This window comes from Glossina fuscipes, unplaced genomic scaffold, assembly GCF_014805625.2.
Source record: "Glossina fuscipes isolate IAEA_lab_2018 unplaced genomic scaffold, Yale_Gfus_2 1, whole genome shotgun sequence".
Taxonomy (NCBI): Eukaryota; Metazoa; Arthropoda; class Insecta; order Diptera; family Glossinidae; genus Glossina; species Glossina fuscipes.
The window spans coordinates 38668944-38683557 of NW_023998415.1; the positions used below are offsets into that span (position 1 = coordinate 38668944).

At 32.5% G+C, this 14614-nt stretch overlaps 1 protein-coding gene across 3 annotated transcripts in view; it reads left to right on the forward strand.

The window, feature by feature from the left end:
* The window catches only part of LOC119645009 (adenylate cyclase type 2), a 73349-nt gene that overhangs the window by 25688 nt on the left and 33047 nt on the right, over nt 1-14614 (forward strand). The window lies entirely within an intron of this gene.

Genomic DNA, 14614 nt, shown 5'->3' on the forward strand with positions numbered 1-14614 from the left:
TTCATGAGATAATAACTATGGCTGTCAAACGGAAAAGTTGTCGTGAGGCAAAAATGTGTTTATCGTTTTAATTAATCCGTCCCATTAACGTACTGGAACCACGCAAAAAGAATGTTTTAGTAAAATTGAAATAATTATGTTAGGTTCAATTATCAAAGAATGTTGGGCTATCCCGGAAGGTTAAAAATCTTTCTAATATCGTTTAGTATCCAAATTGAAGACAGTTAATTCTTAATCTGATTAGGTCTTAATTGACGAATCGCTATTTAGTTGTGGTTGTTCATCACTCTTCCCCTGGTGCTTCGTAAGGGTTCATTTTTGAGTCTATCTTGTTTAGTGTTTTTATTAATGATTTTGTTGCCCGTTGTCCCAACTGTCGCATTCAGATGCATCTCTCGCTGTGTAGTGAATGATCTGGTTTAGAGTATAAACAACAATTCGAACAATTTCAAGTTGAAATGAAGTAAAACTGAAGGCATTGTTATTTCGCAAGTCAGATCAGAAATTTAGTCTTGTTTCAAAAGTTCATTCGGACTCCAACACCAGGTAATTTTTATGAGAAAACGTTGTTTATTAAATGTGAACGAACTACTTCTGCTTGACCGTAAGCATTTCTCATCATCAAGTCTATTGTTTGTTAACTTAGATGTAAAGTTGTGGAACCCATTACCACTCTATGCTAAAATGTTTGTTAGAGTGAAGGGGTTTAAAGTGGCTATTAAGGTCATCTATAATTTATGATTTATAATTACGTCTGTATCTACGTCTCGATTTAATACACAGTATTTATCGATATCTATACACTACCGTTTCATCGTTACTGCGTCGCAAAAGACTTTATACTTTTATTGGTACCTTAATATATTAATTTTAATAGTAATTATTATTGTATAATATATATATATATATATATATATATATATAATTGTCATTAATAATTCTAATTAATAATTAATAAACTTAACTGAATCAGCGAGGAATAGTGTTTGGATATATTAAGTAAATGTGCAAAATTTCAATTAGACGATGAAATATTTCGAACCCTTACGCATATAAACGTTTTTATAAACTCGAATATTAAACTCGAATACTAAAAAAATTATATCTTCAACTGCGCGCAATTGTTGTAGAATATAAATTTCTGTGACGCGAAGATAGCGAAGATGCGTGCGATATAATTGGTTACAAATTTCCGCTCGTGGTGGCAACAACAAGATATTTTCACACGTATATACACTGTTAGTGGTTTCACATATACGGGAATCGTTTTTTTGCCATCCAATTATATCTATAAATCTGCATGTGAATGACTTACTTGATATTAAAACCAACATAAACCTTAGACATACTACCATATGTTAGCATATTCGCATTTTATCGTCATATATATATGTATATGTTAGTACTGCGTTTTATGACTTCACGTAAGCGAAAAAAAAAGAAAAAAAGAAGAAATGAATGTTAATGCTATCGTTTCTATTTTATGGTTCATACTGTGGCACCATAATCGATTGACTTGGCAGCTTATGTCGACGGGAAAAGATTTTTTGTTTCATACGAATAAATTCCCAACCCAGACTCATTGACTTGAGGATAAATAATGAATACATTTGAACGATATCTCAAATCAAGTTCTGTGCATTAACTTATGGGTGATTATAAAGTAAGAAGAGAGTGCAGCGCGTTCATTGTTGTGAAAAATTGATTAGTGATTTTACAAATACTAAAAACAGATAAGCAGTAAGCAATTCCCATGGTCGTGAGGAAAAGCAATCCGAATGTATATCGACAGTCTATAGTGACATTTAATTACGGCAAATATTACGATGTCATCGTTTGTTTATTATCAATAAACGTTTTGATTGCTTTGGGGAATCCTTATGGAATATGTTTAATGGTCATAAAAATCCAAAATACTCCATAATTTTATGAATCATTCCAGAGTAATTCTCTATCTATATCATTATCACGATATACATACTAAGCACGTCAGTTCATATTTATCGGTCACTACAGAGATGACATGAATAATATAAAATCCGTTCTTGATGTGTTTTATAAGTGGTAACCCTCAGAGTGTGTGTTTGTAAAAATCAAGATGGAATCTGGTAGAATTTTGAACGTAAACTTATATTGACCAAAGAACATTTTTATATATTGGAAGTGAAGCAATCTCCTGAAGCCTGAATTAATCTCTAAAGTGAATCAAGTTTCATTTATTCATTTAAGTTAAGGAATTTAAAAAATTATTATTAATATTGTATTTAAAGCAACAATAAGATTAAGGAAAAAATGTAAAAAAAAAAAATCTTGTGAATCACAAAGAAAGTAAATAAATTTTAAAATATCTTCAACAACTAATTATTAAGTCAAGAAACACGTTTTCCGATTACATCCTGTTGATCGTAAGCTTTCCTTAAAAAACATGTGATGTCTCATAGTCACAAAGTTTTCTTGCAGCGGAGTTTACGTTTTGCTTTCTCCGAAGTCATTTTCAATGAAAAGAGGAAAGGTGAAGCAATATGGTGGGGACATTGGTCCGGTCGTCATGTTTGCACAAAATTGAAATTGAAAATTTGGCTCGCAAAAAACTTATCGGTTAGGGAAGGCAATAACTTCAACCTTAATTCTAATCACTTCTGACATCTTGGTGGGTTAATTATGCAACTATGCAAATATTAAACAAACTGACTAAAGTTTATCTAACAAACCAAGTTTTGGTTGCAGCTATAGTTGGTGCTCAGTCAGTAAAGCCGTAACATTTATCGATTGGACCTCCGTATCTATTTTTTTCTTCCTATTTCCCGCGTTACGCGAATAGGAAACATACCCTGAGCAATTGGTCACATAAAGAAAAAAAAAAAAAAGAGAAAAAAGAGCTGGGCAAGAAGAATGGGAAACTAGATATTAAAGCCAGCAAATCTGCACATGTCCGAATAATGGACCCAAAAAAGCGAAATCAGCATCTGCGATGAATTATGAGGAGTAGCATAACGCCATCGTAGAAATTAGAGAAACATAAGCTAATTTGTAAAGCAGAATAAGTTGTTAGTGTTATTTAGTCCTCAGTTTGTTAATTTTTTGGCTCAATAAAGTGCAGTCATATTGACCGAGACAAAAAACATTTTTTCGGGTTTTCTTAGAACGAAACAACAACACACGTTATGATTTTTCCTATTGCAATATTTGACCAGATGCTTCTGATGCAAAATAGATCATATCAGTAATCATTTACAGTTATTCACTATTGCGAATACTGCCACAAAATTATTAAATGTTACTGTTCTAACACGGGGTAAGTTATAAACAACAGTTTGTCCCAAGTTAATGAGTGTACTCTTATGTAAGTGTGTACGTGCTTATGCGTATACATGCGTATACGTTGTTACGAAAATCCTACATTCGATGATTTGAATTTACTTGAAAACTAGTTTCCAAGAAACGAAATTCGGAAAAGCGAATACACATTCATGACGTTTTATCTGCAGCATACTGCTGGCGACTGGCGAAACGATCAACCGGAACAATTTAGTGCAAAGAGGGATTAACACAAAAATGATGGGATAAAGTTAGGTACAAGTAACTTTTTTGTAAAAGGATATGTAATCAGTGTATTTGCGGGAGACGAAGAGCATGCAAAGAGCACTTTATACTGCGTTATATACGGCATATACGATATATGTACGATATTGTATCTCCAAGTCAGTAATCAGTGAATGAACTATGCAAATTTGCGAATTATTTGGATGCGTTTACACGTTTTCATTGAAGTGCAACAAGCAACAAATGCACGTTACGTTATATGTAAATAAATATAAATCACATTGATTTATTAGTTTCGGCTGGCTTAGGATGAGAAATGATCTTCAAGTGCCTAAATAAGTTTAGGATGGCATCAAAAACATTTTAAAAAATTGCTTATCTACGATGGCACCGTTTAATTATCGGAATGACAAAAAAAAATTGAGAAAAAGATTCTCGCGATAAAAGAAGAGGAGGTGGAAGACGGTTTAGGAGAAATCTGCAGAACTGTATGTGGCCGACTCGGTTGGGTATGAGACGGCTCAGTGGGTTGCCTCTACTTTTCATATTTCATTATTGAGCAGTCATCAAACCTGTAAACGAAGATGCTAATTGTCTTTGTTCTTTTCATGTCCACTGTAGTCCGGGTGCTGGATATTGATCCTTTCACATTGATCGTGATAACAGATATTTGATTGCGACGCTTACTTTTCATGAAAACATTCAACTTTTGCGTCGTTCATTAGCAGGAGCTTTCCATTTTACCAGAATAGAAAACGTACACGTTAAAAAGTAGCAAAGCATAATAGTAAATACCATCACTAAGCATTGTTAGGGCTTAACTTTACTTTTCATACTTTCTGGGTTAAAGGCTGTTTAGTTATATATGTATTAAGGTGCGTTTGCGGTTACAGTATTATATCCTTGGTTTCTCTTTGTCATTTATTAGTTGGCTTTAATGAGATATCGTGCCCCTGCATCTGCATTTAACAGTAGGTTGTTGTTAGTTGCAATATGAACTTCACTCTCAGGTAACATTTTTTTTTTATTTTTTATTTTTTAACTATAATAAATATATGGTTTTTTCTTACTGTTTCTTACTCAATTTGTGTGATTATCTTTCTATACTGCCATGCCCCTTTTTCTGCGGTTTACTTCTATGCCAATAGTTTGCTTAAATTATAAGCTTGATATATAATATTTTATATTTTTGGTCAACATTCAAACATACTTTTAAATGCTTTAGTGTAGTAAGCGCTTACAGTAATTTAAACAGTTATTTAGCCATCGAGCTATTATTGTCGTTAAAAAAGTTTCATCAAATTGAGGATAATTTCTAAATAATTCTTAAGTTTTATCCCATGAAGGCCGTCTATTAAAATTCTTCATCTATTATTCCCATCACAAAGTATCAAAAATTATACCTTATAGCCATATAAAGTCTTGTTTTTCATGAAAATTTTCTAAAAGAAATTCTTCTTGGGTCAAAGAAATAGACCTTAGCTCTATATGTCCAATCACTATTTTGTATCGGGTTTCATTATAAAATAAAAATAATAGATGCTTGCATGTATTTTGATCAGCAACATTCATTGACGAAAATGAAAGTAATGCAAAGTATCGGTTGGATGATTTTGACCTTTCTCTGCATAAAATAACTGTTTACCATTTAGTATTTAGCGTATCTACGCTAACCATCGAACGCTCGAAATTGCATTTTCAACATTCGTTTCTTTTGTTGTTTGATTTGAAGAATCATGAATACGGAATGCTGCCGAAATCCGTCAAGCACTTGTGGTTTTGCTGCTCCATCATATCCCAATTGTTGGTATTGGTTTCAATGGTTTAAAAGTGCTGATATTAATGTCGATGACAGGGAACGGCCTCAAGCATCAAAAATTTTCGCAGATACTGGCTGGCAAGACTTATTGAAGGAAAACCCAGCTCAAGCTCTCAAAGAACTTTGGAACAACTTAGCAGTTGGTGAATTAACTGTTTCGTGACGTTTACATGCGGTGGAGGAAATTCAAAACGAGGGAAATGGCTACCATACGTATTGACGGAAAATGCCATTTCGGATCGTTTCAACAACGCGGTTTCATTGCTTGCTAGACAAAAACAAAAGTGTTTTCTATGGCGTGTTGTGACTCATGATGGAATATGGATCTATTGCGACAATCCCAAACGCAAAAAGTAATTGCTTAGTCCAGGAAAGCCACACATCCACATTGACTCCGAAGCGGAATAGTCATCTTCATAAAGTTGTGCTGTGTATATGTGTGGGATCAATAAGATGTAGTACTAAAACTGAATGGAAGTTTTACTGCAAATGTCTAGCGGCGTCAATTGAATAAATTGAACGATGTATTGTTGCAGAAAGAACCAGCAATAGTGGCTAATATACACAAAATTTATTCTCTTGCATGACAATGCTCGGGCACATATATATTGTATGACCTAATAATAAAGACTCTATTGCCATATAAAAACTCAACTTTTGTTTATACTGCGAAGCGTTCAAAAAATGGTTCCGCTCTTTCATATCTATATAGTGGGCCAAATAACAATTTCTTATAGGTTTTGCCGAGAAGTATTTTCACAATGCGTTCATATGGAGAGTAGTCGTAACAACGGTTCGGTTAAAACGTGAACGTGTTATTGTGGGAGATCGGTGGATAGAAAACTGCTCAGAATTCGTTGCTTAATAAATTGCGATTGTGTCTGACATAATCTCTAATTGACAAGCGTATGTGCTGATGCTGTCAAAAGGCGAAGTGTTCCAGTGAAACGAGCCAGTCATGTGCTCTGCTTGCGTCTGTCTTCACAAGACAAGAGAACACTCCGTAGGGAAAATTTCTTTAATCAAAAACATCCCTTTATCGTTTCGCCATCATGCTCTAATGAACCGTGTGAGATCGGATCCTTCGACCTGCCCTTAGTACAATTTATGACAAGGCAAACGAAATGAATTTTAGTTCCCTGAGATATTCTATTGCTTTCCTCGAGGAATGCATATCTTTTTTTTTTTTGAAAACAAAAAAAAAAAAATAAAAAAAAAAAATAAAGAATAAAAAAAACCTAAAAGTTAGAACTATTTAAAATTGTTGCATTAAGAAAAAAATAAAGAAACTTTAGTTAATGTCAAGTGCTACGTACGTATATGCTGTTTGTTTAGTTTGCTTTTACAAAATCTATGTTGAAAGCAAAAATCTTGCCTCAAGAAAATTTTGACTAAATAAAATTGACATATAGGCTACACAGGCACTTTGTAAGAGTAAGCAATTTGACCGAGAATTTCTTTGCCCTTTTTTCAACTTGCTGCTACGCTAGAGCAAAAGAAAATGTATAAAATTTTTCACTAAAAATTCTCTTATGTTTTTTCTTAATTGCAACGAAAGAGCATATGATAAACTTGCCAATGTTTTAATCTGTGAAAATGTACGACTAAGACAATATTCATGATTTCTGATGACTTGATGTTGTTGCGCCTGAAATAGGATCATCCCTTTTTAGAAAACTGGATTTAATATTTATTTCTTTGCGTAAAATGTGCAGCTCTATCTCTTATAATGCGATTAATTTACACTGCAGTGTATATAAATAACTAAATTTACTCTGAATTTTAATTATAATGAAATCACTTTTACGCAACTAACCATAGAAACTTGGAGGACTTAAGATTTTAATCTATAAGAAATTTGATTTTTTTTTTAAACATCCGAAACATCCGTGCAAGGTAACGAACGACACAAATATTTATAATTGCTAATAAGAATATTTTCAACAAAATTCAAAACAAAACTTTATAGCTTTATAGCTCGTAAAAAGAATCTTTACAATGTAATTTCAATAATATGACTATAATGGAAACTCATTCATATCAGGAATGCTAATATAGCACAAGTGTTAAAATACACAATTTTTCCCACAACAATCGTCCAAATTGTTTTCCATTCGCTATTTAAAACTCATGTGTCATATATAGTTAGTTGTTCTTCCCATATGAAAATGTCTACTCGTCATTTTCATAAATAGAATACAAGGTATAAATATAAGAAAGCAGATATTAGTTGAGTCAGTTCGTTTATGTAATCACAAGTCAATAGGTAATAAACAGTTTGTTGTTGTACTAGTTTGTAAAGTACTTAAGTTGCTATTTTGAATCCATTTAGTCCATTTTTGTCCATTCAAAGTGTTCAAATGAAGTTTACATTTGTTTTTCAAAATTTTCATAAAAAAAAAATGCCTTACTTATCCAATGTAAACTTGAAAACAAAATTTATTTTTTCAAGACTTGCTCTTTTCATTTCATATCCGGGAAATCATTACGATTGTTAAGAAGAAGTTATTTTCACCAATTTATGACAATCGCCATACTGAAAAATTGAGTGGCCATTATCTCGATTTGGAATTTCCATGCTGACACGGAACCAAGTTAATAATCAGAAAATATAAAAAAAAAAAAAAAAAAAATTGTTTTCACTTGCACGTTCATTACGATTATATTTACATTAGAGATTTCATCAACTACACCTGTTCAAAGCTCCAAGAAGCTATATTGTGTACGGGTTATCCGATAGCTTAAAGATGGTACTTTCAAATAAAGAAGTCATAGCTTTATCCAGCAACCTACAGTGCTGCTTACACTATCTATTAAAAAGAGGGCGCATGTTGTCGGGCTATGTTGCATTGTAGTCATTGCTGTCATTTGACCGATTTAACCCAATTTCAATGCCAATCTGCATCAAAGAGTTTTCAATGTTCAGGCAATTTTTGTAGCCCATGTGTTAATTTCTTCGCCTGGGACAATAACAGAGATGCCTGCATCGATTCAGAATTTAATACTGATTAAGCATATACATGCGTCTAGCGAGATTTCTAAAGTGTCAATGTGTATGACAAAATGAATACATCTTTCGATTGTGAGCATAAAAACTAAATGGAATCATTGCCGTGAATGTGTAATAAGCTCTCTCTTAAAGTGTGTGCCGGTTTGGGTACGACATTTGACTCTTCTAAAGTTTTAAGTAACCAGCTGACAATAGCATATTAAAACAATTAAAAACCAATACCCTACAAAGCGAATTTATGTCATCAAAACTGTACCTGAATTCGCTGTGAATGATGATTTTGTGCAGTAGGCGCAAACTCCTCCATCTTAATAAATCATCAAGACATATTTTTTACACATTTAGCATAACTCGACACATTTCTATATCGATCTAAACCTACACATATATATATATATATATATATATAGCAATATTACTTACGACCTTGTTAAGCTTCATTTTGCCTCAATTATCGTTTGTAATTCGTCTATAAATCACATTCATAAAATAGTGTCCGAATTAGATTGATTTTCTCTAGTGAGGTGCGAATGTTTAGCCGAGCAAACGATTAAAATTGTTTCAAGTTAAGTAAGCAGATAAATAAAAATAAAGCAGCTGCTGCCGAAAGATAAGAAATTAATACAAATAACCCAAGGAATCAATTACAAATACCCTTAAAGTACCTGAGCTGCTTTACTTATTTCAATTATATGCTTTGATATTAAAATGTTTGCACGTTTTCGATAATTCGCCTTGATCGTACAATTGCAACTCACCAATGGATCTTGAAGAAGTCTTCCTCCCCAATCTGCAGTTGTGGATAAACTCCCACGCTCACTATAAAGCACATTCTCTGCGATTGCCCCAAGTTTTCCTTGGCTAGAAGTATTGCATTTGGAGCGATTAACCCGTTGGACATTCTAAATTCAGCTTCAGAACAGAATATCAATTCAATATATTACTTTATTAATATTACTAAGCTCATTATCTAATGTACATTTATTAAAATTAGAGCCGATAGCCTGTGTTGCTAGTGCTCAATGTCTTTTTTTTTTAGTCTAAGAATTTATACCATTAGTCTAAAATTATAATAATAATAATAATAATAATAAAATGTTTGAAAAAAATTTTAACGGCTTTGTAGCTCATCATTTTATTGTTGACTTTTACTCGGAAAGGAACACGTGACAATTTTATTTTAGATTTTGCAAAGGCATTGAGAAGCAAATAATTTACATGTACACCAAACCACGATTCGAGACATTATCTAATCGAAAATTTTGTGTTACAAATTTCCATAGTAATTACGCGTAATAATTGCATTAAGAGATTTCGTTGTAAAATTATATGTTATTGTTGTTGTGCTTATTGTATTGATAATTTAATTGACAATTTCATTTACTTTGTCTACTCTAATGGGTGACAAACTTTCTAATTTATGTATAAGCCACACAATAGATACTTGATCTCATTGTTTGATGTTTCACTTGATGATTTCAATGAAAATAATTATACTTTATAGAGTTGTGTTATTAACTTGTGATGTTCAAAGTTTTTGTTCTCATTGTTTAAAAGAAAGCACATCAACAAAGCACAACGAATGCTCATTGATGCATCACAAATTCGATCTCTTATGAAGTATATATGTGAAACATATTTTTTGGATTCTTTTTTCATGCTCTTCGTAGCTAATAGCTAATGTACCGTGAAAGTTTTTTAATGCGCCCATCAATTCAGCACTTTTCAAATTTATCATTCAAACGTCAATTAATTTATTTTATATTCTACAATGTTTGCGGTAGAGGGTAGAGAATTATGCGCAAATATTCAACGCTCCGAACAACTTAAAATAGACCCACTCGTTGCTTGTATCGATTGACTCCGAAGCATTTTCTGAATTGATCTAAGTTTGTCTGTCCGTCCGGATGTCTGCTTATGCATTCTTGTGTTCATTTCGATGAATAAAAATTTTACTAATTTTTTACATTTTGCAGGCATCATCCAGGATCATTAATAAAATTTTAAATTAAGTTAACGTTAGCGAGTAGATTACCTGCTGTGTGTTATAGTGCATGCAAGGGTTTTTTTTTTTTTTTTTGTTCTTACATATATCCTTATACATTTCGTTTATAGTCTACATCATTGGATGTAAGGATATATTGATTTTGTACAGGTATACACAACAACTGAGAGAATTCGAGACACTACTATATTGTTTACCCGTCTGTCCGTCTGTCCGTCTGTCCGTCCGTCCATCCTACATTTATTCATACACTTAAGCTATAGGTTAACGTTTCCAAGATATTTCAATGAAATTTGTTGCATTAAAATGTCTTGACCTAAGAAAATGTATTGGGCGAGACCAATATAATAACTGCTCTCCATATAACGCTCTATTCTCAAATGGTGATTATACGAAAAATTGTTTTCCGCTTCTCATATTATTTAAAGAAAATCGATGAAAACTTATATTTCAGTATGAAATAAATATGAAAATTTTTGCCTTTTAAGAGTGAGACCATTTTTCGGATCCATTTCCACCATAGTTTTTATGATACGTTATATAAGTTTTTATACAATAGCAAAAAAAATAATTTTTAATCTTTTACGATTTTAAGCAGTGATGTGACTTATAAATTTATCGTGATAAGGTTGGACTACGCTAATTTACTTTTTGAACCTTTCAAATAATTGCTTTTTCATATTTTATAACCAAAATAATGTGCAGGGAATTTGACGGTCGTCCTTGATCGAGATGGTTTACTTAATGCTTATGCTTATGTGACAAGGTCGATTAGCTGTAGGCCCAAGAAAAACTGTAACCGCACTGTTCACCGCACATGTAAATGCGTACCTTTGTCATCACTTAGCCAACCTGTGTGATAAGGAGAAGAAGTTATTTAGATATATTTACTGCCGCTAATTAGTTTTACTTCTGCTATGCTTTTCCTTAGTAAATTCGCAATATCTGGTGGCAGATATCACATCAACAACTAAACAAATTTAATTTAAAAATTATAGTGATTAAGTAAATTTAATGAAATGAAAATTAATGGATAATTTGGATTAACGATAGCTGGTACACATATACTCACAATCATGTTTATTTGCGTAACTAAATGAAATAAATAATACAAAAAAAAAAAAATAAATAAATTATTAACAAAAGAAATATATATATATAATATATATAATATATATATATATATGTGACTCGTTTATTGAAAGTAAAACCCTCCAAAGATGCTATTTAATTAACTCTCCGAAGATTCATTTCGTCAGCGTCTAAGCGCTGCTACTTTTATGTCACAAATTTTCAATTAACCCTAATGACAATAACGTGTTATGCGACCAATCAAAGCATAAAGCAAACAAAGAGGGGAAAAGGGCGAATTAAGCAAAATGTCTTCACTCATCCAAATAATATCCATCACCTGACGCTACGGGCGACTGCAAACCGATCGATAGTAGACATGATGATGGAAGAATTTTGTGTGTTTTCATCAATGTTCGCTATTAGAACGTTTGCGAACTGTGGGAATACCAGTTAAAGATAGACGAATAAGTGCCTCACAAATCAAGGGCAATGCGTAATAGATCTTTTATCTATAAGCAGCGGTCACAAATATACATTGGGTTTTGCCCGAGTTAACACGGGTGTAAAGCTATGTTCGTAACAATGTGCCCGCATTAAGCTATACGAAGTCTTTTCAGAAGAAATGACGACTTTTCAAATTTCGAGTGCTCCGAGTCGTGACCCCGACACCGCTTTCCGCGTACTTGACTCCATGCGGCTGTTTCCTGGCCGCACACGTGCAAGGACCCATGAAAGGTATTGTGCGACAGTTGAAGATCTAAAGATCGCAAAGCTTATACCCGAAGTGTTTCGATGATTGGAAAACGCGCCGACACACGTCTACTGTATCTCAGAGGCATTACTTTGCCGCAGATAAATTAGATATTGATGAATAAATAAATACTTTTCGAGGAAAATAAAAAAAAAAAAAAAACACCAATATTTTGAGCATATTTCGTATAGTGTTTGCATACAAGTACATTGTAACTTTCAAATAGCATGCAATGCCCATTGAATAATAAAGTCTGACCACAATTTGTCGCTAAGGTCAACCTTGTGATACTGTATGTTGACTTTGTTTAACTCGATGGTATATCAGTCGCACACGAAGTGTGACCTCGAAAAGGTGGAAACATTGCCTCACCAATCTTATGTGCGTTGCAATTTTACTTTTGCTTGTTGTTGTTTCAATGTAGACATGACACCCTCGCTGATTACGAAATAGACTAAATCTATCTTGAAAAAATTAACTAACATAACATAAAATACCCAAGTGAAGAGTCTTTCGTACTGCAAAGCGAATGGTAAAGAATCCAGGTTCGATATCCTAAAGAAATATTTCTTAACTAGGACAGGAATGGAAGGAGTAATGAGAGTTTTATTGACGATTGCCTCTAAATGGAAAAATTTATGGCGAATCAATCAAATTTATTAAAATAGTGGACATTTCGCCCGACTTTGTTTAATACTTCATCAAAACTAAACGAGAATTTTCCCCAAACACGTGGTGTGGTAAATATACTCTTTAGTTGAATGTTAAATAAGCCCAATAAGTTAAGTGAATCTGTGATGTGTAGTTATCGTTTGTTCTTATATGAGATGGTAAATCCCCTTTAAGTTGCAACTATTAACCTGGATTCCTAAGATGAAATGTCAACATGATGATGTGCCATATTATATGAAGCGTACATGCATCAAGTAATTTAATGAAGAGATTCTGTTAAGTAACTTAAAAGTATGTAATGACGATAAAATATGTTTAGAGTATAGAACGAAGAAAAAAAAAATGAAAAAAAAAGCAAAATGATGAGAGCAAAAGTAATAAATTCTGACAACAGTCGAATGGTTTGCAATTTAGTTTGTATACCCCATGAGAAAATTTACGGTCGGTTAACTTGAAAATATTGTAATACTTTTTATATTATGCACAGGAAAAGTTACTGCTTTCAGTTTTGCAATTTTTTTAAAAGCATTTACATCAAAATTTTCATCTTTTATATGACACGATTTATATGATAAAGGGGATAAGAACACAAGTGTGCATATATCTGGCTAAGGTAGACCTTTTTTTTTTTCACTTCACTTTCTTTGCCTTAATATATAGCATTTTCAATCAATTCTTTTCATAATTAAAGGTAAGAAAAATATTTCGTTAAATACGCGCTTATGAGGTGCTATAGAAGCATAAACATCGTAACCATATAGTGTGGAATAATATTTAACAATTTTCATAATGTTTAATATATTGTAATTAAATAAAATGATGAATGAATATAATGAGTAAAGTGGTGGTAGTAGAAGCATTGAATTGCGAATTGTGTGTCCGGCAGAGCATCATTGAATTTTTCATCATTAATTAAACGATTTTGTTGTCAGTTTTTTTTTTTTTTTTTTTTTTTTTTTTTGATTAAATCATTGGCAATGGGTATCCTGTCATCCTAACTGTTGCATACTCCGATACGGATCGGATAATTGTTAACAAGGATATTTACATGCAGGACGATGCCGTCGCTGATATAAAGGAAATATCTTTTCAACTTTATGCAATTTTAAGGCATTTTCCTTCCATTAAAAATTTGACAAACTCATTATCTCTCGGCAAATGTGCTTGAGAAACAATATTTTATTAAGCTAAACGAATGTGTGTGTGGAAATTTGGACGCAATGTCAATCAATTTTGTTATGTTTGATGATGAAAACAAGTACAAAATGGCGACTTAACATATAAGTACATAGCACGGAGCCGCCTACCCCTATACGGTTTCTCATGAGAAGTAAGCCTTTATGCGGCCAACGGACGAAAGGAATTCTTGATTGTTTATGACAAAAAGAAGAAGAAGAAGAAGAAAAAACAAAGATGTTGAAATATGAAAGATTTAACTATAAATTTACTGTAAATTTCACTAGACAACGATAAATTTGTTTGTTGTATTAAGAAAATAAAAAAAATTGTTCCAAAAATTGCTACACTAACAGCGTGAATGACCAAACTAGCAAATAGAAATTCAGTCAATTTTGTGCCTAAAGTCTAAAAGTGTGTATTAAGAGAAATGATAAGAGAAGAAAAGTAACGGGAAGAAAATTAAAGCAAACATGCAAAGGAATTTCGTATTGATTCTCCTTCTCCCGTAGTAATCTATAAAAGGTATCAACAATACATTCTTATATAATCCATACCTCTCAA